Source organism: Lissotriton helveticus, chromosome 9, assembly GCF_964261635.1.
Source record: "Lissotriton helveticus chromosome 9, aLisHel1.1, whole genome shotgun sequence".
Taxonomy (NCBI): domain Eukaryota; kingdom Metazoa; phylum Chordata; class Amphibia; order Caudata; family Salamandridae; genus Lissotriton; species Lissotriton helveticus.
Genome location: NC_136070.1, coordinates 524,180,901 through 524,205,469, shown reverse-complemented (window position 1 = coordinate 524,205,469; position 24,569 = coordinate 524,180,901). Strand labels below are relative to the sequence as shown.

Below are 24,569 nucleotides of genomic sequence, written 5' to 3'. Positions count from 1 at the left end.
CAGTTTTTAAAACATAAATAAATGGCATTGTCATTTACAATGCCAATAGCTTAATCTCTCGCAAATGCGGGACCATTTGCACCCACACACAGAGGCACCCACACAAAGCCACCCACACACACATACATAGCCACCCACAGTCATTCACATAGAGCCCCTCACACACACACAGAGCCTCCCCACATACACAGAGCCTCCCCACACACACACACAGCCTCCCCACACACACACAGAGCCTCCCCACACACACACAGAGCCTCCCCACACACACACACACAGACAGAGTCACACAGAGAGCCACACACACACACACAGGCAACGATGCGTCCTTTTAAATAGGTTTAAAACTAACTTTTCGCTGCTCAGAAATCAAATTAGTTTCATAATCAATTCAAAGGTGTCCTAAGAACATCATTATCGCAGCAACATGCCCAGCCCATTTTCGCATAATTGGATATGACGTCAGGAAAGAGTGCCGCAACTAGTTAGTAGCCTTTTTTTTTTTTAAAAGACCTTTATTACACACTTAAATCAAGACACAATTGAGTGCCTACAACCTCTGGGGCCGGCCTCAAACATTTCAGCGATAAAGGTGGAAAGTGGAAATTTACACAGCCGTTTAGCCGGCATCCCTGAGGCCCGGCGGCAACCATTCCTTGCGTGCATCTTTACTTTGGCAATTTTGTCGGAAGTTACAAAGGTCTGCTTTTAACCGTAGAACCAAACAGTACCAAACAACAAGAGCACAGCCATCGAATAAAACCACAAAGTGTTCCCAGAGGGTAGACAGACCCATAGCCATCATCAAATCATCTTAACATAAGTGACGTAGTCCAGGACCCCTCCCGGCTCCTCCCTTTCACACAACAGTCAGGCGTCCACCAAGGCTAGAGAACCCATCAGCACACATTCCCTCGGTAAAATTCTAAAACTCAATCCGACAAACCCTCATCCAAATCTTCTCCCGGAGGTTCGCAGATGTCTCCTCTGTACGTGTTCCATGCCCCCCAGATCAGACCCCATTTCCTGGGGCAACCCCTCCGGACAAACACCGCCTTCTCCGCCACCATTGCGTCATCCATATCGCTGCACCAATCTCTCAGCCTGGGCACCACAGGTGATCCCCACAGTTTAGCCACATTGCGCTTCGCAACCATCAGGCCCAACACCACCCAGTCCCGCTGTCGATGGGTCAAGTCCGTGGCCTCCCAAATGTTCAGCAAGCAGCAGCGCGGGTCTAACCGCAGGGAAACATTCACAGTCTGAGAAATAGTGCGTAACACCGCTGTCCAATACCCTGCCAGCCTCCCGCAATCCCAAATGGTGTGGTAGAATGTCCCCCGTTCTCCGCATCCGCGGAGGCAGTACTCCTGATCAGCCTTTCCTATTTTGTACAAAACCGTCCTGGTATAGTACGTACGGTGCAGGACTTTCAACTGCACCAGCTTAAGCCTGGATGGAATCGCCGACTCGCAAGGTGATGAGAGAGCCTCCTGCCACTCCGAGTCATCAAGGTCACCTATGTCCGCCACCCAACTGGAGCGCAATTTGGACAACAAGTCAGGGAGATTGTTAACTAGTTTCCGGTACGTGTATGAGGTGGCTTTTTGGGGCATGTGCTCGGTCAGCAGGCGGTCCTCAAGAGGGGTAGATTCCTGCAGAGTCGCATCTGCCGGAATGGCCGCCCCCAGTGCGTGCCGTATCTGCATGAATCTGTATCGTTCGGACTCTCCCATACCATATTTGGCCTGTAAGAACCCAAAATCCACGATTCTGTGATTCTTCCAGAGGTCCCCCACCACTGAAATTCCAATGTCGTCCCATGCCTTAAACCCTTTGGTATTGCCCATGTAGCCCAACCTGTGTGAGTCCCATAGGGGTGTCATCTGTGTAACAGTGTGCGCGCATTGCAGGTGCCTGTGTGCTTTATACCAGATTTGGATCGTATGACGTGTCGGGCCCTGTAGCTCAGACGGGACGTTCCGGCTATATAAGTTCCTCAGCAGACCTCTGGATTCGATATTCTGCCTGTCCGCCATGTAGGCTGGGTCCGTGTGTGGGACATGTAACCAGTAGTTGATCTGTTTAAGGTGGGCAGCCCAGTAATACAGTCCAATACTAGGGAGTGCTATCCCCCCATCGTACCAGTCCCTCACCAGCTTGTTCTGCGCAATGCGGGCCGGTTTTCCATCCCAGAGCAGATTAGAAATTGCCGCCGAGATGGCCTTAAAGTAGGCGGGGGGCACCGGAAACGGCGTATTCTCCAGGAGGTACAAAAAACGAGGCAGAGCCATCATTTTACACAGGGCAGCTTTGCCCAAAAGAGTAAGTGGAAGGGAGCGCCACACCCTGACATCCCGAACAAACCGCTCCAGGGGGGGTCTCAGGTTCAAAGCGTGGAATACGTCCGGACTTGGAGTAATGTAGACCCCCAGATATTTAAAGGGGGCAGCAGTGTACGCTAACGGACAGCCCTTCGGAAGTGGGGGGGGTGGCCAACAAGAACGAATAGCACCGACTTCGCCCAGTTAATTCTATAGCCGGATACTCTCCCGAACTTCTTGCAGACATTGAGCAGTTCCGGGACCGATTTCCGCGGGGCGGTGAGGTAGAGCAGGACATCGTCGGCGTACAGCGATATCCGATCTTCCCACGTTGGTGACCACTGGATACCCTTAATTGATGGTTCCCATCTCACCCAAATCGCCAACGGCTCAAGGATTAACGTAAACAACAGAGGAGATAACGGACAACCTTGTCTCGTCCCACGCCCAAGCGGGAAGGTCCTAGAGATGTGGCCATTTGCCACAACCTGCGCGAGAGGGCTAGTATACAGAAGTCGGACCCACGCACAAAAGCGGGGCCCAAAGCCCATGCGTCGGAGCACCGCGAAGAGATAAGGCCACTCCACCGTGTCGAACGCCATAGTGGCGTCCAGGGAGAGCAGCACCGCTGGTTCCCGTATACTCTCCCTGCGAGCCAGGACCGCCTGTAAACGCCGCAAATTATGCGAGGTATTGCGATTCTGCATGAAGCCGGACTGGTCCGGGTGAATTAGAGTGGCAAGGTGGGGGGTCAATCGCAACGCCAATAACTTGGCGAGTATCTTCGGCTCCGCGTTGAGCAGGGAAATGGGGCGGTAGGAAGTGCATTCCTCTGCCACCTTACCGGGTTTATGGATCGGGATGATAGCGGCCAGGCGCTGTTCACTCGGCAGCATTCCCAATTCTAGGCTGTCCTCGAGCATGTTAAGAAGATGGGGGGCAGTCGTCTGGGACGTTTGTTTGTACAATTCCACTGGGATGCCGTTGGGTCCCAGGGCTTTCCCAGACGCCAACGCCTCAGTCGCGTCCCTTACTTCCTGCACGGTAACGTCGGCCTCCAACAAGAGTGCCTCCTCTGGAGAGAGACAGGGGATCGTCAGATCCTTGATGTAGTCATAGGCCTCCTCCGTCGAGAACCCTGCCTGAGGAGCGTAGATAGCTTCGTAATGATCCGCCAGCAGGTTGACAATAACCCCGGGGTCAGAGGTCGCCCGTCCGTCAGGCAGTGTCAGTTGAGCAATAACCCTGCCAGCCCTCTCCTTTTTATCGAGCCAGGCCAACATCTTTCCGGCTTTATCGCCCAGTTCGTATACTCTATGGCGGGTGGCCTGGAGTGACGTCTTAACCGATTCCCTCTGGTACGCCATCCATTCTACGCGGCACAGCCGGACCGCCTGGGCGGCCCCCAGAGATGGATTAGATTCCTGTCTAGAGATGGCCACTGTGAGGGCCTCCTCCAGGGCGCTGAGTTCTTGCTGTTGTGTTCTCTTGTGGGCCGTCACCGACGCAATCGCTTGCCCCCGCAGCACTGTTTTAAACGCTTCCCACAGAGTACTCTGGGAGTCCACTGAGCCCACATTCTCCCGAAAATAGCGCTCGGCAGTAGTGGTGAGTGATTTTTTCAAAGGGGCATGTTGCAAATAACTCGCATGGATCGGAAACGTACGGCATCTGTGCGCGCGGCGACTCGTGTATGTGAGCAGGAGAGGGGAGTGGTCGGAGATACCTCTGGGGCAGATGGCCACTTCTTCGACCCCACCAAGCCCTTCACCGGACATGAACACATGGTCAATCCGTGAGAGGCAATTATGTGTTGTTGAGTAGTATGTGTAATTTCTGTCGAGGGGGTGTTTGTATCGCCAGCAGTCCGTCAATCCCAAGGCGTCTAACAGACCGGAGAGTCGCCCGCCTCCCCGCACCGTCGCAGCCTGTGGGTGTCTATCAAGGGTATGGTCCACCACGTCATTGAAATCTCCCCCTACAACCAGTGTCGCTGTCGGTAATGCAAGGAGGAAGGAGGCTAGTGCAGTGTGAGCTTCGGTGTGTAAGTTAGGCGGGATGTATACTGACACGAAATTAAAGAGCTGGCCTTCCCACTGTACCGTTACCGCTGCGAAGCGGCCCTGAGTGTCCACCCTAGTTTGTGTGCATATCAATGGGAAACTTTTGCGTATAAGGATTCCAGTCCCTCTAGAACCGGACGAGAAGTCCGCATGAGTGACGAATTTGTATCCCCACCTGTCCATCGCTCTAGAGGCCGTGCCCACTAAATGGGTCTCCTGCAGCATAACTATCGCCGGTTTACAGCGTTTCAAATATTGTAACACTAGGCCTCGCTTCACCTTATCACCCAATCCCCGAACATTCCATGTGAGTGCCGTCAGTGTTATAGAGCGGGAGGGGCGTGTCACGTGGAACTCAGGTGTATCCTGTGAGTGTGTCACCATCTGTCAGGGTGTGGTATGAGTCCAGGAGGAATGAACGTAGTGGAGCAACGTCACCTATGAACAGGTCACCCTCATTCAGTGCAGTGCAGCTTGTGCTGTGCCAAACAAAACAACAGGTAAACAAAAAACCTAGAGCTAAAACAACCAACCAAACCCCCCCACCCCCCTCCCTGCCTCCCTGCTGTACGGGTCTGAAACCGCCCGCCTCCCCCAACTTAGCAGAGCGCTTAGTCCCATCCCAACCCAGTGTACTTGCTTGTCGGGGGTGTGTAGCTCTTCAACCCGACGGCAGCTCCAAGCGACCTCAGCCGCCCGGCCCTGTGCAGGGCCCAAGTGTCCACGGGCAATGCCTGATACACGAACGCCGGCCCTCACTCCTCGGAATACTCTCTCTCCTCTAGACCCGGTTCTGCAAATAGGTCTTGGCTATGGCCCTGGGATGGCTCCTGGTCCGGTTGTTGCTGTGAGCCTCTGTCGCGGTGAAATCTACCATCTCGCCTAGGTGCCTCCACACGCCTCCAGCCGTCCAGCCACTCCCTCGCCGCTTCAGGTGTGTCGAAGAACCATGCCCTGTGATTGTCCACGACCCTCAATCGTGCCGGAAATAACATAGAGTATGGTATGTCCTTGTCCCGCAGGCTCTTCTTGACATCGATAAATGTCTTACGTCTTCGGGCCACCTCAGCTGTGTAATCAGGGAAGAACGCTATAGTGGAGTTCAGCACCTTGATTGGGGCGGAATTTCTGGCCGATTGGAGTATGGCATCCCTATCCCTAAAGTTAAAGAGTCTAGCCAGCACTGGCCGTGGCGCCGCCCCAGGTTTCGGCGTCCCCCCCGGGACTCTATGCGCCCTTTCGACAGAGAAGAATCGGGAGAGGCCCTTCGGCTGCAGTTTCGTCGTGATGAGCTCCTCCACATACAAATCCATTGAACGCTTGCCTTCAGATTCCGGAATGCCCAAGATGCGGACGTTGTTCCGTCGCGACCTCCCTTCTTGATCATCCAGGCGGTCTTGTAGCTTCTTGGCAATCGCTTCCAATCGCTCAGTGGCCAGCTGTAGTTCAGAGGTGTCCTCCACCAGCGATTTAGTGACCACTTCCACCTGGGCCACCCGCTCCGTCATTTTGTGGAAATCCGCCCTCAGCAGCCCAACATCAGTAGAGATTGCCCCCACTGTCGCCTGCACACTCGTAAGCATCTTCATCAGGTCCTCCAACGTCACTTTCTTGGTGCCCTCACCTACCGGACTCTTGCCCCCCGAGGGACGACTCTCCGAGAGATTTGCGGCACTTTTTTCGAAGGCGTATTTTTCCAGCTTCGCCTGCGCAGCCGCGCTTCTGTTACCTCTGTTTGCCATGACTTCAGGTCTTCAGCACGCGGGGGGGCCGCTCCAGAGGACCCTTGAGTCAGAAAATGGCGCCGAACTGAAAGCTCCATCACTCCTCTTGGTACACTGCACAAGAACGCCGACGGGCAGGGGGCAGCGGTCAGAGCGATCTCCGGCGTGCGAGGGCCTTTAGTGGACCTCGAAACCCAGGCTCCTGTGTCGCCCTAGGTGGCAGACGTCGTCACAGCCTCCTCCCCTACACGGCCAGAGTCAGAGCCGATCAGTTGCAGGTGCTGAAGCCTCGGGGACGCACCAAGTCTTGTGGCGCAGGTCAGGGGGTGCTGCTCTCGCGGCCAAAAGTCCGGGACTCCGGCTCAGCGCCAGGGATGGTCTTTACTCACAGCCCTGGGGGTCAGGGGCCCCCCATGCACCTCCGCACTGCGAGGCTATTGCACCCTCCGTCGTAGGCAGTCTATTATGCAGGTGTGGCAGTGCGCCCACTGCCCACCGAGTACCCAGCCCCACAGCTCCAACAGTTAATGGCGCACTCCGCCCACGCTCTCCCCGTCCTGGCCTCGTACCTTTCGCCGAGCCGGTCACAGTGCGCACACGGAGCCTCCACGCCCCCAGGCAGTTCGGACGTTCAGGAGGGACACTCCGTCGGGGAACCCCCGCTTGTCACGGCTCAGCACCTTCAGGGGACCATCAGACACTGCAGGGGATGATCGCCGTCATCAGCGCCCACTTCCGGTACAGCCGTCCGTCTCGCGGCCACTTCCGGGCGGGGAGCAGTGGTACGGCAGGCCGGTGCTTTTCCACCCGGCAGGGCCTCCACCGGACCGCACACGTCGCACCAAGTAACCGGGTCCAATTCCGACCGGGGAAGCGCCAGCCGGCGTCGCTGAAGTGGCTCAAGTCGAATCCGTCGCCGGTGATACACTTAACTCGGATTCTGTAGCGGATTATTGCTAAGGAGCTGCCTCGGTGTCAGAGCACTCTCGCTACGCAGCCATCACGGTCCTAGTTAGTAGCCTTTTAAGTCTCTCTCAAAACCTGTGGAACGAATACGATAAAGCATTTCCAGAAAATGTACGCTGCTATTTATCAAACAAAAACTCAAAGAGAAATGGTCAAATTCTTTTTAAAGATGTGACGGGAGTGGGTCATACAACGATGTTTTTGATAATCACATAACTGTCCTTTCCTGTTAGATATCCCAATGCAATTACAAACAAAAAAACACTGGCTAAGACGGAGTCATTAGTTAGCACTGCCAAACTTCTAGTCGGTACAAACATTTAGCAATGCAGACACGTATGCACGGAGTGTATACAAAGCGTTACCGTGCCTTTCTTAGACCCAATTACGTAGTCTAACATACAAATCAGTGATAACAGGCCTATTACAATTTACAAAGGGGGGTGCAATCCTCGAGTCATCCCGGCAGGGAAGGAATAGAAAGGCATTTGCTACCAGTGTCCAGGTGATCCATTAAAATGGCCAGACGGCGTAAAACGGACAGTATACATACCGGGAGGGACACATGCTGCTGTTCTATTTGTGCCCAGCGCCTCATTACACAGTAGAGCCACACTGAGGCCATTTCAACGCGGACAGCCATAGATAGCCCGGTTATAATTCAAACTCCCGCAAAACCAAAACACAACAGGGCTAGTAACATGGAGGGTTCTGTCTGGGAGAACGATCCTGCTCTCCAAGCACTAAATCGAAGGGTTTCAAGACAGGATGGCGAAGATTCCCCCCGGATTCAACTTAGTCTCCTTCTCTCAGCTCTGGATACCATGTCTCACTCACCTCAGTCAGGCCGCGCAGGAAGAGAAAGCGGAGCACGCCGGGAGCGGCATGACGACTTCAAAATATCGCAAGATCTCGATCAGCCGCAAACAAAACTAATATTTACACCTTATGTAAAAGAACCATCTGAAAAGCATTCGCGTTTTGAAAGCAATCTATCTAAGTCGAATAAGTACATTGAATATGATTTTGTGATTGTTACCTCGGACGTAATTTACGTTATTACTGCCAAAATAATACGTTTATATTACAAAATATAAAAATGCGATAGTATTTTTGTTCAATTGTAAATGTTAATAAACTGTCCAAAACGTAGCGGCCACGTCCGCTGGTTCAAGACGGCACTGCAGAGCTTCGCAAGTAAGCTACTGCCCGGGCGCCATCTTCGGAGGAATGACAAAAACAAACCTTGGAAAAAAATAAAAATAAACAAACGCCCACCGCTGCATGACGGAGAAAAGTGGGCGGGGCTAAAAAAAACACAGAAACGCCCACGAATCTGCTCCGAGAATGATTGCCACATCTCTCTTCCAATGGCTAGCCTCCATTTATGGAGCTAGCCAAGAGAAGAGAGAGGCGGGTTAAAGCCCCATACTGGAGATCAAAAAATTTCGCCTGCGCAGTGAACGCCAGGCGAAACCTAAAAAAAAGGACCGCAGTGATCTAAATAAACACAACCTAATGGTTTATTAGAAATGAACAACTGTGTTTGGGGCGGAAGCGTAGCAGTTGAAGGCTTAATCTGCTGGCAAATGTCACATTGAAGGACATAGTCACGCGTCTGTTTGTACAGTCCCCACCACCAAAAACGTTGTTGTAACTGAGACACAGTGGCTGAAACGCCCGCATGCGCAGACGCAACACTTTCATGGGCCGCTGTGATCACTGTATGTCTGCGATCCGAGTTGGGAATCAATCTCTCCCCCACTTCAGGAATTTTCACATAAGGAACCTTATCGGGACTTAAGTGGTGTGTGTACTTTGAAGGGAACCCCGTAGGATATTTACCTCCCTTCTCAGTGGCAGCAACTGCTGCCAAGATATCATCATCAATCTTACTTTTGGACGGTGTAACTGCTGCAACTAAATATGTCGATACTGCTGATTTCGCTGCTTCATCAGCAAGCGAGTTGCCAACAGCGCGGACTCCCACGCGCTGGTGACCGAGAGTATGAATCACAAACACGAGTGGCAATTACTCTTTAAGCTCAGCCACTCGGACCCAGATCATTTTATGTTTTATTGTGCTACCCTTGGAATCACGAAAATCATTCTGAATCCAAAAGAGCAAGTTTTCATTGTAAGACTGGACACAGTAATAAGAATCACTTACGATTAATGTCGTCACACTAGGATCTGCGTACTCCAATGCAAGCATCAGAGCACGAAGTTCTGCCAATTGTGCGGTGCAGTCCCCTAGAGTCTGCGTGTGCACGACTCTGGACTTGAACTCATCGTTCACCATGGCACCTACCACAATGGCGCACGCGGAAACGTAGGCGTGTTTAGAACCATGCGCAACCTGCGCCGAACCATCAGTGTATATGATGCAATGGAAATCCTCCAAAGGCCGCATAGCCAAAGGTGCAGGATGAACAAATTCATATTGCAAAAACTCCTGCGACCGTAAGGAGGCATCAAAAATAAACGTGACATCCGGAGACGTCAATGATGCTGCCCATTGTATCCACCGAGGGTGCAAAGCTTTAGAATTTGGTACACTGGCTTTCGTAACTGCTTCCAAAGCAGGACACGGGGTAACAACCAACATGCGTTTTCCCTGTGACAGAGCGCGTTCTTTCAGAATCGCCATCAGTACAGCCGTCAAAACTTTCTCCACAGTGGAAAATCGCATTTCAGCCAAAGTGTACAAGTGTGACTTGTAAGCAATAGGTACTGTGTCTCCTTCGTTAAAAGTAAGGTATGTGAAACCCACCGTCCCAGGGATGATTCTTATCACCAGGTTGGTGTGGTTATCACGAGTCAATAAGTATTTAGAAGCGAGCAGATCAGCCTGCAAAGATCGCAGTATAGCCGAGTGCTCTGGCAGCCAGTTTGATTTGGTAAAAGTTGGTTGTATCAAAGCATATAAAGGCTTGATACGCTGGGCATATTCAGGTATGTATGTCCTCCCGAAATTCAAAAATCCCAGCAAAGACTGTAATTTTTTCAGAGTTGTCGGAGCGCGCAATTGTGCGCATTTCTCCAAGAAGTGAGGACCCAATCCTCGACCTTCATTGTTGAGCTCGTAGCCCAGAAACAACACTGTGTACTCCGCAATGTGCGATTTTGCAAAATTGAATTTGTAACCGAAGTCCGCAAAGCTACAAATTAAGCAGTCAACTCGACACAGATGCTCCCAAAGTTCGTCATCTGTGAGATAAATGTCATCCACATACGTACAAGCATCTGGGTCAACTGTCTCCAAGAGAGAGACTATGCGGGCAGCAAACACTCCAGGACTATTCTTATAGCCCATCGGTAAACGTTTGAAATGTTTTTGGACACCGCCGCAAATATAGGAGGTGAATTGGGAACTCAGACCATCCAAATGGTGGGCATAAAAACCGTTGGAAATGTCAAGCGTGGTTTTAAACCGCTTACGCACAAGACTATCCACTAAAGCAGAGCCGTGAGTATTCTGTACTGGACAGGTACGGCAATGCGAGTTTAAATGCCGGTAATCCAATACCAAACGATATGAACCGTCAGGCTTGGTTACAGTAAAAAGAGGGTTATTCATTGGTGACACACAAGTTTCAATCACTCCTTGATATTCCAATTGTTCAAGGATTTCCGCAATGGAAGCCTTAGCTTTGCGCTTTATGGGATATTGAGGTTGAGGCTGTGGCATAGGAATCTCGTGGTGTGGGGAAAATTTATCCCATCAACAGTGTGTACGGTAAAGAGTCGGCGCGAGGGCTTTAGCCCACTCTTCTGCAAAATTCAGCGCATGCTCCTTCGAGACAGTGTGCGCGAAACTAGGGAGCATTACCTCCTCCCCTCTTGGAGCCGGGAGCACAAAAGGTGGGGGCCAGTCAGCCTCCGCTAACAAAATGTTATAGGTAGTTGTAAGATTCTCCCAAAATACCCCTTTTATGGTACGTTGAATGTCACCTTCAATGACTATTTCATAAAGTCTGTCAGGGGGAGCTACTCTAGTGTCAGCTGTTTCCACGACAACATAACGGTCAGTAGTGGACACAGGGCCTCTCGCACTATGGTAATCTCCGCCTCGCTGTCCAGCAAGGTTTGAGCCCATGTCTGATTCCGAAGCTGCGTTCTCACTATCTGTGGCATATCTCGCTGTTAAAGCGGCGACTTTCTTTTTCTGAAACTGGGGTCTCTTCGGTGTAGAATCGTCCTGCTTGCCTTTACCATCTTTCGGGCGTGGCTGGTCGCGTCCTTGCAGGCCACCCCGACCCTGCCGCCTCCTCCACCACCGGACGAAAAGGCCGATGACTCTTGAAAAGAACGAGGAGAGCGTTGATCAGAAACCTGAAAACGATCAGGTGATTTTATCATCGCGCAAGTCATAAACACGTTCTGTGGGCGCAGGCAATGGAGACGCAGGACGAGACTCCTGTTTCTGTTGTTGTTGTTGCTTTCCCTGTTTTTATTTTTTCGGCCAATTTTGTTTTTTGGTCTTGGGCTGTTCGTCAGTTTCTGACTTATGCCCTTGGGGTTGTTTTTTCTCCTTAGTAGAAAAGGGCTTAAGACCCCTACTATTGCGGCCCACGGTTTTATAAGCCGCCACAATAATCCTCGCCAACTGTCGGAGTTTGTCGGCATCAGGAATTGCCTGCAAAGCATTGGCAACCTGAAAGTTCACCGCATCCCCCTTGACATTAGCAAGTATGAGATCGGAAACCACATCAAAAGTGCCACAGAGGCGCATACCCAATTCAACCGCAGCCTCAGGTCCGTGCTCATCCTGAACACGTTTAAGGACCGTTGGCAGGACAGTCATAGACGGAGTGCCGTAACACCTCGTGTAGACCGCCACAAATGTCTTACCCCAGGTCTCACAGTCACCGATTTCAGGGGTCAAGTCTTTCGGTAAGCTAATTGTCAGAATCCTGTGTTTTTCGCCAGGAGTCGTGTTAGGAAATACTGCTTCCAGCTGGTCAAATTTCTCGGCAAGCCAGAAAGGAAAATCATCCTTTTCTTGGGGGCGCTTGCCCATCACAGCGTTGACCATAACGGGACTGAGTTTCATTCCGCCCTGTCCGGCAGGAAGCGCCGCACACCCGGGGCCCCTTCCGGGAGATTACGGGTAATGTATTGCACTAACGACCTAATCACGCTAATTGCGACTACATGTAGCCGTCTTAACTCAATCACGGTACATGCCCAGTGTTGAGGATGAGGCGTAAATCCAGCCAAAACAGGCCAATTTGCGCCCGGAATGGACAAAGGACCTAACCTCGGAGCTGCTAAAGTATGGGGTAGGGCGCCATCAAACCAAACGCGATGCTGCCAAGTATCTATAGGAATCTCCTGTGCCCTATATGGTGCATATTCTTGTGGAACAGCCGTGGGAGTGTACGTGTCGAACACACGAGTATTTGCGTTCATAGCTGGGAAGGTCACCCATGAGTAGAAAATCTCATACGGGTAAGCCACCTCTGCACTCACTACCATTATCACGGCCATGCCATCTTCGGGGACATTATAAGTCTGCAAATGATTGCGCACCGCAATGCGGCTATGTTGCGCAATGTCCACCGCGGCCATATTGACACAGAAAGAAAGCGGTACAAAGCAAACATTATAGCACAACTGGATAGTAATTCAAGGAAACCGTTTAGAAAGATTCAAGCTTGAAAAGACCTATGTAAATATAGGTACGTTTGTCCGACACTACCGTTAACCGGAAACAATAGTGATGGGGTTAAGGACTGAAAGTTCTACTACTCAAGTATCATGTAATAAGACCACCAACGGTTGGGCGCCATGTCGCAGGGATTCCGTTCTCATACAGATCTGTGCATAGAGACTTGGAACCTCAGTGAGATAGGGTGTGCCGAAACTCACCTTAGTACCCAAAATCCCCTACCAGACTAGCTACAGTGTCTCATTGGTGATCACAAACCCCCAATGCTTAGACAAACCAGAACATGGACTTAGTACACCTCAGGTAACGTGGAACACATGAACACTCTTTCGTTATACAATCATTTCAATCCAGAACAAGGAGTAAAAGAGGACACGTGCATATTTGAAATGTTTATTCACTAATGCAGTGTTCTCAAACGCAGTATCTTAGCTAATACAAACAAACATATTATAAGAAACAAAGTAATCAGCATAGTCACTAGTCCATAGAACACAAAAGGTGAAAGCATGGTAAAATGCTAAAACGAATAGGGTTCAGTAACACCTAATTCTCACCCTCCCTAGCTAGTATATTATATTATATCTAAGAAGGTCTCTTTGGGTTTTTAGCAGGGCGGCCCCATACCTCAAGATCCTAGTGGTAAGGGATCACATCATCTTCCACCAGCTCTCTGCATGCGAAGCACCATCAAGTGTGTTTGTATGCTCTTGTGCAAAGCAATATAAAACTCGCCTAAAGCCAGAATTTGGCCGCAGCTGCATGTATGTTATGTCTAGGAACGTGCGAAGATCAGACCTCATAACAACTACGGTGTTGAGATATCCTTGAAGGTTTCTGCACTCACTGTACAGACACAACTCACCAAGCAAGGCTGATATCAGAGTAACAACATATTATTCTCGCATGAATCAAAACATTCTACTAGGCTCAAAGCTAAAGCAACAGTTATGTGTCGTGTGCAGAAGCAGCAGAAAGGTAAAATGGCGTTTAAACTTCTAATAAGCTCATGCTAACTTAACACAGCACATAGGCAAAGTATATCTATATGACACTTCCTTCCAAAACACTCCTGTGTATAAGGCAGAAGTATTGTTCTAAATCAGTCAGTGGGTGTGTGAATGTGTGCAACAGTAAGAAAACACAAAATTACTTATCTTGTTTGTTGAGTCTGCAGGGTCACCAAAGGCACTAAAAAAATTAAAAACAAAGACAACAGTATTACTTCACCTTCCTACATACTCAATACCACAGCATACTTTTGTCATGGTTTATGCAAAGCTTTGTTGGGGGAGCTGCAGTGCCTTTCGCTGTATAAAGCAAATTTCCTGAGGGGGCGTGGCTTAGCAAGCCACGATGGTGGCTGTGCTCTGCTGAGGCTCCGCGGTCGGGCTAGCATCCAGCCCTGTCCCAGTGATCGCCGGGAGCCTCTACTTCCAAATTCGGCACCCGGGGTGCCCCCACATCCAGCGGCACCCCCCTGGTACGGTGCGGACCGCGCTACCGTGCGGAATCCCCCAGTGGCGCCTCCCGCCGGAGCCGCGCACCGAGCTGCAAAATGGCGGTCGCGGCTCCGCTCCGCTGAGACCAGCGCAACTGTATGCCTGCATCACCTGAACGGAAGCCCCGAACGGTGCGGCCGACCGACCGCCAGGGAGACCCGAGCTGTGGACCGTGGCCGGCCCCATGTGGTGCAGTCGCGACTGGGCTCCCCGCCGGAGCTCCTCGCTCGAGAGCAAGATGGCGGCCGCAGCTCCGAGGCCCCACATTGCCTGCGCCTGGTCCTAGACGGGAGTCGGACCCAACCTCCACGTCGACCCCGCCTGCCTCCAGGGCTTGACTGTACCTGCTCCGCGGCGTCGGACCCTGCAGACAACCGCGACTCCTCTGGGCGGTGAGTGCCTGCTCCCCCCCCCCACCCGGGGACTCTGGCTCCGGTGCCCCAGCGGCCCCCCACACCTTCCGGGACTCATCGGGGGACGCCTGCCCCTCCAACCCCCAGGCGGAAGGACCGAAGCATCCCTGGACCCGGAGGCGACCCTCCGGACCGCACTGCCTGACTCCAACATGGCGCCTGAGGGGACCTCGGCACCGGGCTCGATGTGTGCTGCCTTGTCCCCACTTTGAGAGCGGCGGCACCCTCAGATCAGCGGCGGCCGCCCGCCACACCGAGGACGACCTCCCGCCGCACCAGGACCCCAGGGGCCCTGCCACTTGACATCGGGGCATTGACCACTCTGTGTACCGGACGGTGGGTCCGGACTCTGCCGCCCCCACACAGCATCACTGTGGGCGACAAGGAGCCCCTACCTGACGAGGGGGTACACATCCCAGTCCATCTGTGCCGCGCGAGCCTCACCACTGGGATCCCCTCGAACCTTCACCACCTGTCCTCTGGCCCCATCGGCTGCTACTGACGCTGGGCCGCACGCTGAGGGAGACCCGCACGCCTTTGTTGCTCTGGGACGAGGGGAAGCCGCCCCAGACCCTGAGGGGACAGGAGAGACCGGCAGATGTTAAACTGCCCCCTGACCCAGCCACGTTGACCTGCTGCGCCCAGAGCATACGACCTCACCCCACGGAACAGAGGGAATCCTCACGTGGTCAGAGTGGCCGGCCCCTGGCGACCGCAAACCTCCCCTGACGCCCCTGGTGGGGGCTCCCCGAGGAGGAGCAGGCCTCGCCTTGGACCTGGAAAGGACCGAGGGAACTGACCAGCACCCGACTGCCGCCACCCGGCAACACTGCGGGGCGACGACCTATCTCCCCCGGGACACGCAACGACCAAGGGGAACCCCCCTCTCCCTCCTAGCAGCACCCATGGGGAAGCCGAGAGCCACACAGATGACGGCGGTCCCGGAAACAGCCGCCGAGAAGATGCCACAGACGAGAGCATGGACGCAAACCAACACGTCGCAAGCCGATCCTACGCTATCAGCGAAGCTGGACCAGGTGTTGGCAGCGATAGAAATGTCTCGCCTCTCGATGGAGGAGCGATTGGGCACCCTGACTACAGACATCAGCCTAATTCGGGATGAACACCGTAAACTGGCAGACAGGGTGAAAGAGGGTGAGCGGATTGTGACCGAACTACGACCAGCGGTGAAATCGCAAGAGGCAGACATGCAGGAGATCCTGCGCCGCGTGACGACCCTGGAGGAGCGAACAGTGGATTTGGAGGGGCGCTCGAGACGCTGTAACATTCGTGTCCTGGGCCTGCCGGAGGGGATTGAAAACTCGGACCCCCTGACATACATGGAATCCTGGACTAAATCGTTCACCCCGGACTGCGACCGATCGCCGTTCTTCTCCATCGAGAGGGCCCACAGGGTCCCAGCCCGGGCGCCCAAACCTGGTCTTCCCCCCCGACCCATGCTGGCCAAGTTCCTACACTTCCGAGACCGGGATGCGGTGCTCCGCGCGGCCCGGACGGCGGGCCCCCTGCGGGTGGAAGACCAGCACGTCATGGTGTTCCCGGACTATGCCCGAGAGGTCCAACAGCGACGATCCACGTTTCTGGAAGTCAAAAGACGCCTCCGCGCAAACGATCTTCAATATTCCCTACTGTTCCCCGCCCGCCTCAAGGTAATCCACAAAGGGAAAGCCCTCTTCTTCGATACGGCGGCGGACGCGCAGGATTGGACTGAATTCCATTGCCCACTGATCCCTAAACCCGGACCCCAGAAGGCACGCAACAATGACTCCAGACGACCCAGGAGACGGGGCGCGAGCCGTGGGCGATCTGGACGCTCCAAGAGCCGGGCGTCCTCCCAGGCGGGCTCACCCGACCTCGCGGAAATCATACAGGAGCGGCGGGACGCCCTACGGGCGGCGACCGGACTGCACTCGTCGCCCCCGGCTTCGGACCTGGAGGGTCAGCCGCACCTATTCACTCCAGAGAAAGACCGGGACAGTGATGGAACTATGTCGGGATGTGGCCCAGTCTCTTCCCCCCTCGTGGTGACACACACATTGGACGCTGCCCTGGCCAGCCAGCCTACCACCTCTTCGTGAACACCTGAACTGTCTACTGACATATCCTTTCCGTGATTGCCTGTTGTAATGCGCGACTTCTAGAAGCCCAGACTACTATACTAGATAAATGCGAGCTCCAGCGAGCGATACACATTTCTCCTGCTAGAGCCCGACCCGCGCACAGGCCCAGCAGCGACACATGCTGCCACCCCCGCAAATTTCTGTTGGTATTCTCCCCTAGTGGAACACTAGTTTGGATATGCCACCCCCAGTGACGTATCCTCAGTATTGGGACAGTTGCCCACCCAAGGTTCTAGTTGTTGTTAATTCCCCCAGTCCCCCCCCCACGTTTAAGGAAGCTTTGCGCGCAGGAACACATACGACACGCACACATGGGCGGCACGCGGGAACTGTAGCGGTGCCCCTCCCCCGACCACGTCACCCTAGAAATGGCTGTCCCCCACTCTGACGTTAGTATCCTTACACTGAATGTACGGGGCCTACACACGCCCAGCAAGCGCTACTCTGTATACTCCTACATACGGCGCATGGCGGCCAACATTACGTTCTTACAAGAGACGCACATTAACGCTACTGAACTCATTCGCCTACAGGCCAAATGGCGAGGGACCATCTGCGCCACACAATATTCAGCGTTTGCACGCGGCGCATTGATCTGGGTGAGACCTGGTACTCCCTTCCGGGCGCTCCGGCGAGTAGTTGATAGAGAGGGCAGATATGCGCTACTGGAGGGGATTCTTGATGGGCAGGGGGTGCTTCTGGGCAGCATATACGCCCCTAATATAGATCAGGACCGATTCTGGGATCACCTTACGGGCGTCCTAGCCCAGTTTACCACAGTCCCATGGGTGCTGGGAGGCGACTTTAACTGCACACTAGACCCCCTGCTGGACCGCTCACATCCTCCCCCCACGCACTCCCCGGCCCCCCGGCAGGCGGCCCTCTTCAAGGCATGGACCACACACTGGGCGCTCACGGATGTATGGCGACACTTACACCCACTGGCTCGCATCTACTCCTTCCACTCGATTCCACACAACCTTCGGGTCCGCCTGGACCGTTTCCTCTGCTCTGCTCCGATCCTCTCTAAGGTTACATCTACAGATTACCTGGGACGGATCCTCTCGGATCATGATGCCCACATAATACGGCTTACCTGGCGCCCCCCACATCCACCGGTCCCCACCTGGCGCCTCCCCAGGGACTGCCTGGCGGACCCGGTCTTTCAGGACGCGCACAAAACCTGCATACGCGACTACTTTATACACAACGAGAACACAGCGTCTTCGATACTAGTGGAGTGGGACGCGTATAAAGTGGTGGCGAGAGGAGAATGCATCCAACAGATAGTAGGGGTACGCCGCACCTTAGAGCGATCGCTCTTAACGACGGAACAGGCTCTAGCTGCTCTCACCAAGCGGCCTGATGACTCGGAGGAACACGCCGTACTCACGGCGGAGGCCAAGACGGAATATCAAACTGCCTGCGCTGACCTCCGTAAGTATAATTTCAGGGCTTACGCTTCTCGGGTGCACAAAGACAGAGACAAAACCGGGGCGCTTCTGGCCTGGATGGCGAAGCAGGACACCGAAATCAAGCCGATCACGGACATTCTCAACCCAGAGGGTGTACTGGTGCAATCACAAGATGAGATTCTCCTGGCATTCCAACGCCATTATGCAAGAGTGTACGAAGCCCCGGCATGCTGTACCCTGTCTACCGCGGATCAGTTTTTAGACCCTCTCACGCTGCCCACAATATCGGATTCCGACAAGCGCACATTGGACACCAAGATAATTCCCTCTGACATCACCCAGGCGATGCGTGCCATGTCCCGAAATAAAGCACCGGGACTGGACGGCTTCCCGCTAGAATACTACGCCACATTCTCTCCCCTGGTGGTTCCCCGTCTGTCACGGATGTTCGGGGCGTCACTCCACCTGGGGAAACTACCCCAGTCGCTACGGGAATCCGTGATTGTCACCTTTCTTAAGCCCCACAGAGATCCGCTTCACATGGGGTCATACCGGCCTATCACCCTCCTGTCGGCTGATTGTAAGATACTGGGGAAGAGCCTAGCTGAACGTTATGCGCGGATCATACGCCCGTTGGTCCACCCCGACCAATGCGGCTTCGTCCCCGGGAGGAATACCTCCCAGAACCTTCGCCGAGTCTTCCATATCCAAGATCAGGTACGCGACAGATTTCCCCGCGCTGCCTGCCTCATTATGGACCTGGAGAAGGCGTTTGACACCCTCACCTGGCCCTACCTGTTTTCGGTCCTGCGTCGCCTTAATCTCGGCCCGACGCTCATGGCATATACTCGCCTCCTATACACCGACCTCACTACTCGAGTTCGTATCGGGAAACGTATCTCACCGGCGTTTGCAGTCCGACGAGGCACAAGACAAGGTTGCCCCTTGTCGCCCCTCTTGTTCGCGCTAGCGGTCGAGCCGCTGGCGGTTCGACTGCGTCGGGATGGCGAGGACTGGGGAGTACCGCTTGCAGATGGGACCCACTGTGTGTCCATGTACGCGGATGATCTCCTCATATATGTCCGGGACATTGCAATGGACCTGACCCCCATAGGGGCCACATTGGCGGACTTTGCAACTGCCTCGGGTCTCCAAGTCAACTGGGACAAGTCCGTGGTTTACCCCCTACACCCGGACCTACCCCCCCGAGACATTGACCTCGGACCACATAGTCTTTCATGGTCCGCGGAAGCTCCCCGATACCTTGGCGTCCGCCTATATCATTCTCCGACGGACATCCTTGAGGGCAATCACCGCGCGGTACTCGAGAGTCTGCGGCCGGCGGTCGCCTTCTGGAATAAATTACCATTGGCCCCGATTGGACGGATAGCCCTTGCTAAAATGGTGATGCTCCCCCGGCTCCTCTACCATTTCACAAACCTGCCGGTGATACCTCCCAGGTCCTTCTTTCGCGACGTTGATTCCCTCTTGGGAACTCTCATCTGGGGAACCGGCCGCCACAGAGTCGCCCTGAAAACTCTTCAACTCCCCACAACACAGGGGGGACTCGGAGCTCCATCCTTCGAGGCATATTTCCTCGCAGCACAACTCCAGTGGCTGTCCTACTGGACAGCGGACCGTTACCCTCAGGAAACGGTTACTCCTACAGGTAGAATTACAACCCCGGAACTCACCCGTCTGCTCCTTCCGGGCACCAAGCCGCGGCGCACTTACCCCCTTCAGGTGACGATCGCGCGCCGATGTATGCTGCGGATACACCGGCTGTCCACCGCTAGGCCCCCATACTCCCCGCTGCTGCCGCTAATAGGCGGCCCCAAGCAGGAGTCCTACTTTGCGGCCCCACTACTCGCCGACTGGTCCCGCTGTGGTATCACGGACCTGGAGTCACTCTTCGAGGAAGGTCAACTGAAACCGCTGGACCGCCTGATCGCGGAGTACGGGCTCTCCCCAGGCCAATTCCTCAGGTATAGACAATTACTCGACGGATACCGACCCCATTTCAATCTTCAAAATGGCGAGCCAGACACGCATCCAGTAATACATACTATTCTACATATGGGGGTGGGTCGCCACCTGGTCACATGGCTCTACAAATCCATCCGGGAACTCTCATACACCCCCCTGGCGACCCTACGAGCTGCTTGGGAAGAGGACATAGGCCGTATTTTGCACGACTCGGAGTGGACTAAAGCTCTCGAGGCCCCTAAGCGCGTCTCTAGGAATGCCCGCTTCAAAAATATTCAATATTATATATTGCACAGGGCATATCTCACCCCAGCGCGATTACAGAAGTTCTACCCCTCCACGCCTTTCCTGTGCCCCAGATGCTGTATCCCAGCTGCGAACTTCCGTCACATGTTCTGGGACTGTCCCAATCTTCGACCTTTCTGGCAAGGGGTACACAACACACTGCGGGAACTAACGGGCCTCACTACACTAGCCACCTGGGAGACTAGTGCATTAGGCATCCTCCACATCTCTAAGCGTGAACCGGTGCGGCGGCGCTTCGTGTCCTTAGCGCTCCTACTAGCCAATAGATGTATAACCATGCGCTGGCGGTCCCCAGAGGGTCCCCCCATAGCACAATGGAAGGGGGCGGTTAGCAAATGGGCGGCAGCGGAGGAAGACGCTTTAAGGGAGGAAGAAACCAAGGGCGCGCGCAAACTTCCCATCTCCATGGAATGGGCCATGCTCCTTCACAGCTTCCGCCAGTCCACACAGGCTGGTGACCCGCCTGACCCTTCCCCTCCCCCCACCCAAGGAGACCAGTAGCCTTCACTTGAAGTGAGTCACCCCAGAGTCAGACCCTGATAACCCTCTACGTCCTGGGCAACCTCTTGCATGTCCGGCCATCCGTGGGCTTCTTCCCCCCCCCCCCCCCCCCCGCCTCGACACCCGCTGCCGTCCTCCCCCTACTTAGACCCTGCTAGCGCCTGCATGCTTCCCTCCCACAGTTCTGTTACCCCCCGGTTCACTGGTTACACTGTTAAGTGCACGGTACAAATCCAGATCCAGTGCAGTTGTGGCATGAGAGTGCCCATCTGATCTTCTTCATCGCCCCTGTGGCGATACCGTCCTATTACCGCTCCGCCTGCAGGGGCCTTTACGTGATTATAATGCCCGGACTCGTCGAAGTCATGTTTATGTGTACCAGTTCTATGTAGCAAGAAAATGTTGCGCACATAGCTGATCGTGGCTGAATGTTGAGGCCACATCGGCGGACTGTTTATGCTATACTGAGATACTTTACTGCAACAATAAAAACAAATTTAAATAAAAAAAATAAAAAAAAGCAAATTTCCTGAAGCTAAAACTCTACTGTTGATCTCAAGAAGCTCACATTCACATATTAGCCCCTGCAACTTTGTACGCAGGCATGCTTCTTGTAAAAACACACAGTGCTATCACCAGAGTCACTAGAATTATGCAGCGGGAGAGCACCCAATTATGCAACATGGTTGACTAAATTATGCAGCACTTTTTTTTTGTATTACGTCATTTTGTGATTTTAAAACATAATAATAAGGCCTTGGCTAAGATGTCACCTCATTTTACTATCAGTATAGCAACCAAATACAGAAATAAGCAACCTCAAATGTGACCAGTCAACTTTGTTCAGGATCTGCCACTGCAGGCCAATAAAATGACCACATATTTACAGTGTGGCTTTTTTTAAAAAAAATCATTATCTATGAATGTGTTTTTCCATGAAGATGCAATCGCTTACCGGGGGAAACACACATTTATAAAAATTAATTTAAAAATGAGCCCCAAAAGGGGTTGACCTATGTCTTCAGGGCAGACCCCTCCTACATTTTTTCTATATTTTTTGGTTTTTCCCCTGAGGGACCACAATAGAGAATTGATAATGTTCTTTCCTACCGGAGAACCAGATGTCACCCTATTTTCTCATAGAAAGTGCACAGGGACCTGGTGCTAATCATGGGCTGAACCATAGGGGAACTTGCATCCGAAACCCAGGGGATACTAATTTTCCTGGACTATACTTGGTGCAAAAGTAAAGGATGTTATTTGAACACATGAAGCAGAAAATGAGAGCTATGGTGATCCGGAATATACTGCTTTACCCGGCCAAACTTTGAGTCTCCTTCCATGGAAAACCCCCTTTCTTTAATTATCCAGACCAGGAATGGGAATGGGTTGAGGAGAGACCCCCATGTAACAAACAGTGGGTCCCATCCTCCAAGCTCCCAACCAATGAGGAAAGGAAAGTTGAGACGGGCAGGCAGAGGCAGCACACTTCCCGAAGATGCTGATATGGCTCCAGGTGGAGATGGGGAACTTCGACCAGGAAATCGGCTTGTGACTTTGTCAGGGAACGTGCCTCTGAAACAGACACCAGGGACAATGACTCGGATGGGTAGAGGGACGTTCTCCCAGAAAGGATCCTGGATTCCAATGATTAACCATGCATAATGAAACACTGGTGTGATGAGTGTTACGCATATTGTTGTTAAGCGGTAGGGAAGTTCAGAGGCAATATTTGTGTCTCACATAGAGTTGAACTATTCTGCATGAGGGCTGGGGGGAACGACAGATCTTTCCGAAGTTGGATAGTTTTGAGCTCACTGTTAAGAAATGTTGGGTGGGGGACGAACATCAGTTGTTTAAGTTACAGGTAAAAGAGTTATAGGCACTGCATACACATCCAACATGATAGGGAAGCAAAACCAGAGACATCTGGAAGACCTGCTTATGATTTTATCTTGTAACATGAATGGATCGGGTGTAAGATCAAAGGGGGGGTAATTGCGCAATACCTCCGTCGCCTATCCCCGGACATGGTGCTACTGCAGGAAACCCATCTCCTGGGGAACAATTGCCAATGTCTTGAGAGAGGCAGATATATCTTGCTGGCACATGCGGGATACACAGGATGGTCCAAAGGTGTGACAATTTTAGCTAAGCAACAGCCTTCTTTCCAGGTGGAGAGATGGTGGATTGACCCAGAAAGTCAATGTGTGGTAGTACAAGGTGGATGGAACAGGAAGGCACTTCTGCTGTTTAATATTTATGCACCACCCAGGATTCACCAAAGGGTCCTAGATGAGATAGGACCATTTTGCTGGCTCTGGCAGCGGACCTCCATATGATTGGAGGAGACTATAACAAGGTGATGTGCGGGCCATGGATCGAAATGCAATCCTGGACCTGCCACAGAGAACGCCTACAGATTTGGTGGTTTTTATAAAAGCCATGGGACTGGTGGACGCTTGGCACGTCAAACACTCCTCAATGAAAATACTCATCTCTGGCATGGGTCCCTGTCGCAGTTGGACTACGTGTTTCTCCAAATGGAACAACTTCTCTGGGTGAGGGAGGCGACATATCTGGAAAGAGGCATATCTGACCACTCGCCACTTAAGGTTCCACTGGGTGCACAAAGTGAGGGCGGGACTAGTGGGTGGAGATTAGCTGCGTGGGCTCTAAGAGACAGGGACACCATTTGAGCCCTGGGAGGAGCAGCCCAGCAAAATTCCACTAACAATGAGGGGATTGTGGACTCCTCAGTAAAGCTTTGGGAGGGTTACAAGGCTATACTCAGAGATAAAGTTCAGAATATGATAGCCCAAAAAAGTAGGAGCAAGGAAAGGGAGGTGCCGCTCGTTCCCTAGATTTGGAAAAAATTGGACACACAGGGGACTCCAAGAGATATCTACAGTTAATGGTGATCAGAGAACAGTACCGTAATCTCCTACATGACGCAGCATGCAACTTTTACCTCTCTAAACAGAGGAAATTATATGAACCCAGTGATAGAACGGGTTCTCTGTTGACGTGGCTTGTTAGAAGAGGGGAGGAGGCAAGATGGGCGGTGGAGGAGTGAACGGAGGTGGGGTAGATAGTCTGGACTCTATAGCAGAGCATTCACACATTATTATACGCAATTATACACAGCCAGGCATACAAGAACGGCCTCCAATACAGATGCCTTCCTGCAAGTACCATTACCGGTGCTAGGGGTGACAGACCGGGAGGCATTGGAGACTGTTCTCTTTGGGGGAAGAGATTGGAAAGGCCCTGGTGGCCATGAATTCTGGGAAGGCAATTGCTTCCTGATGGAATTATTTAAACTCCTGGCTCTGCTTCCAAAGCCGCAACTCAAGAACTAGTTCTACGCGGCTAAAGAGGGGCAACGCTTGCAAGATTTGAACCATGCACTTATCGGTGAGATTCCCAAATCAGGGAAACCTAGGGATCAATGTGCCTCTTACAGGCCAATCTCTCTACCTGAACATAGAGTAAAATATTAGCTGAGATAATGGCTACTAGACTGGCCATGGTAATCACCACAAGGATCAGAT

The 24,569-nt window shown here is 52.8% G+C and overlaps 1 non-coding gene across 1 annotated transcript; it reads right to left on the bottom strand.

Moving 5' to 3' along the window:
• Positions 1-357: 357 nt before the first annotated feature.
• LOC144783544 (small nucleolar RNA SNORD58) lies at positions 358-423 on the bottom strand. Its single transcript, XR_013601501.1, has one exon. It is a non-coding gene; the product is annotated as a small nucleolar RNA SNORD58 (small nucleolar RNA).
• Positions 424-24,569: the final 24,146 nt, after the last annotated feature.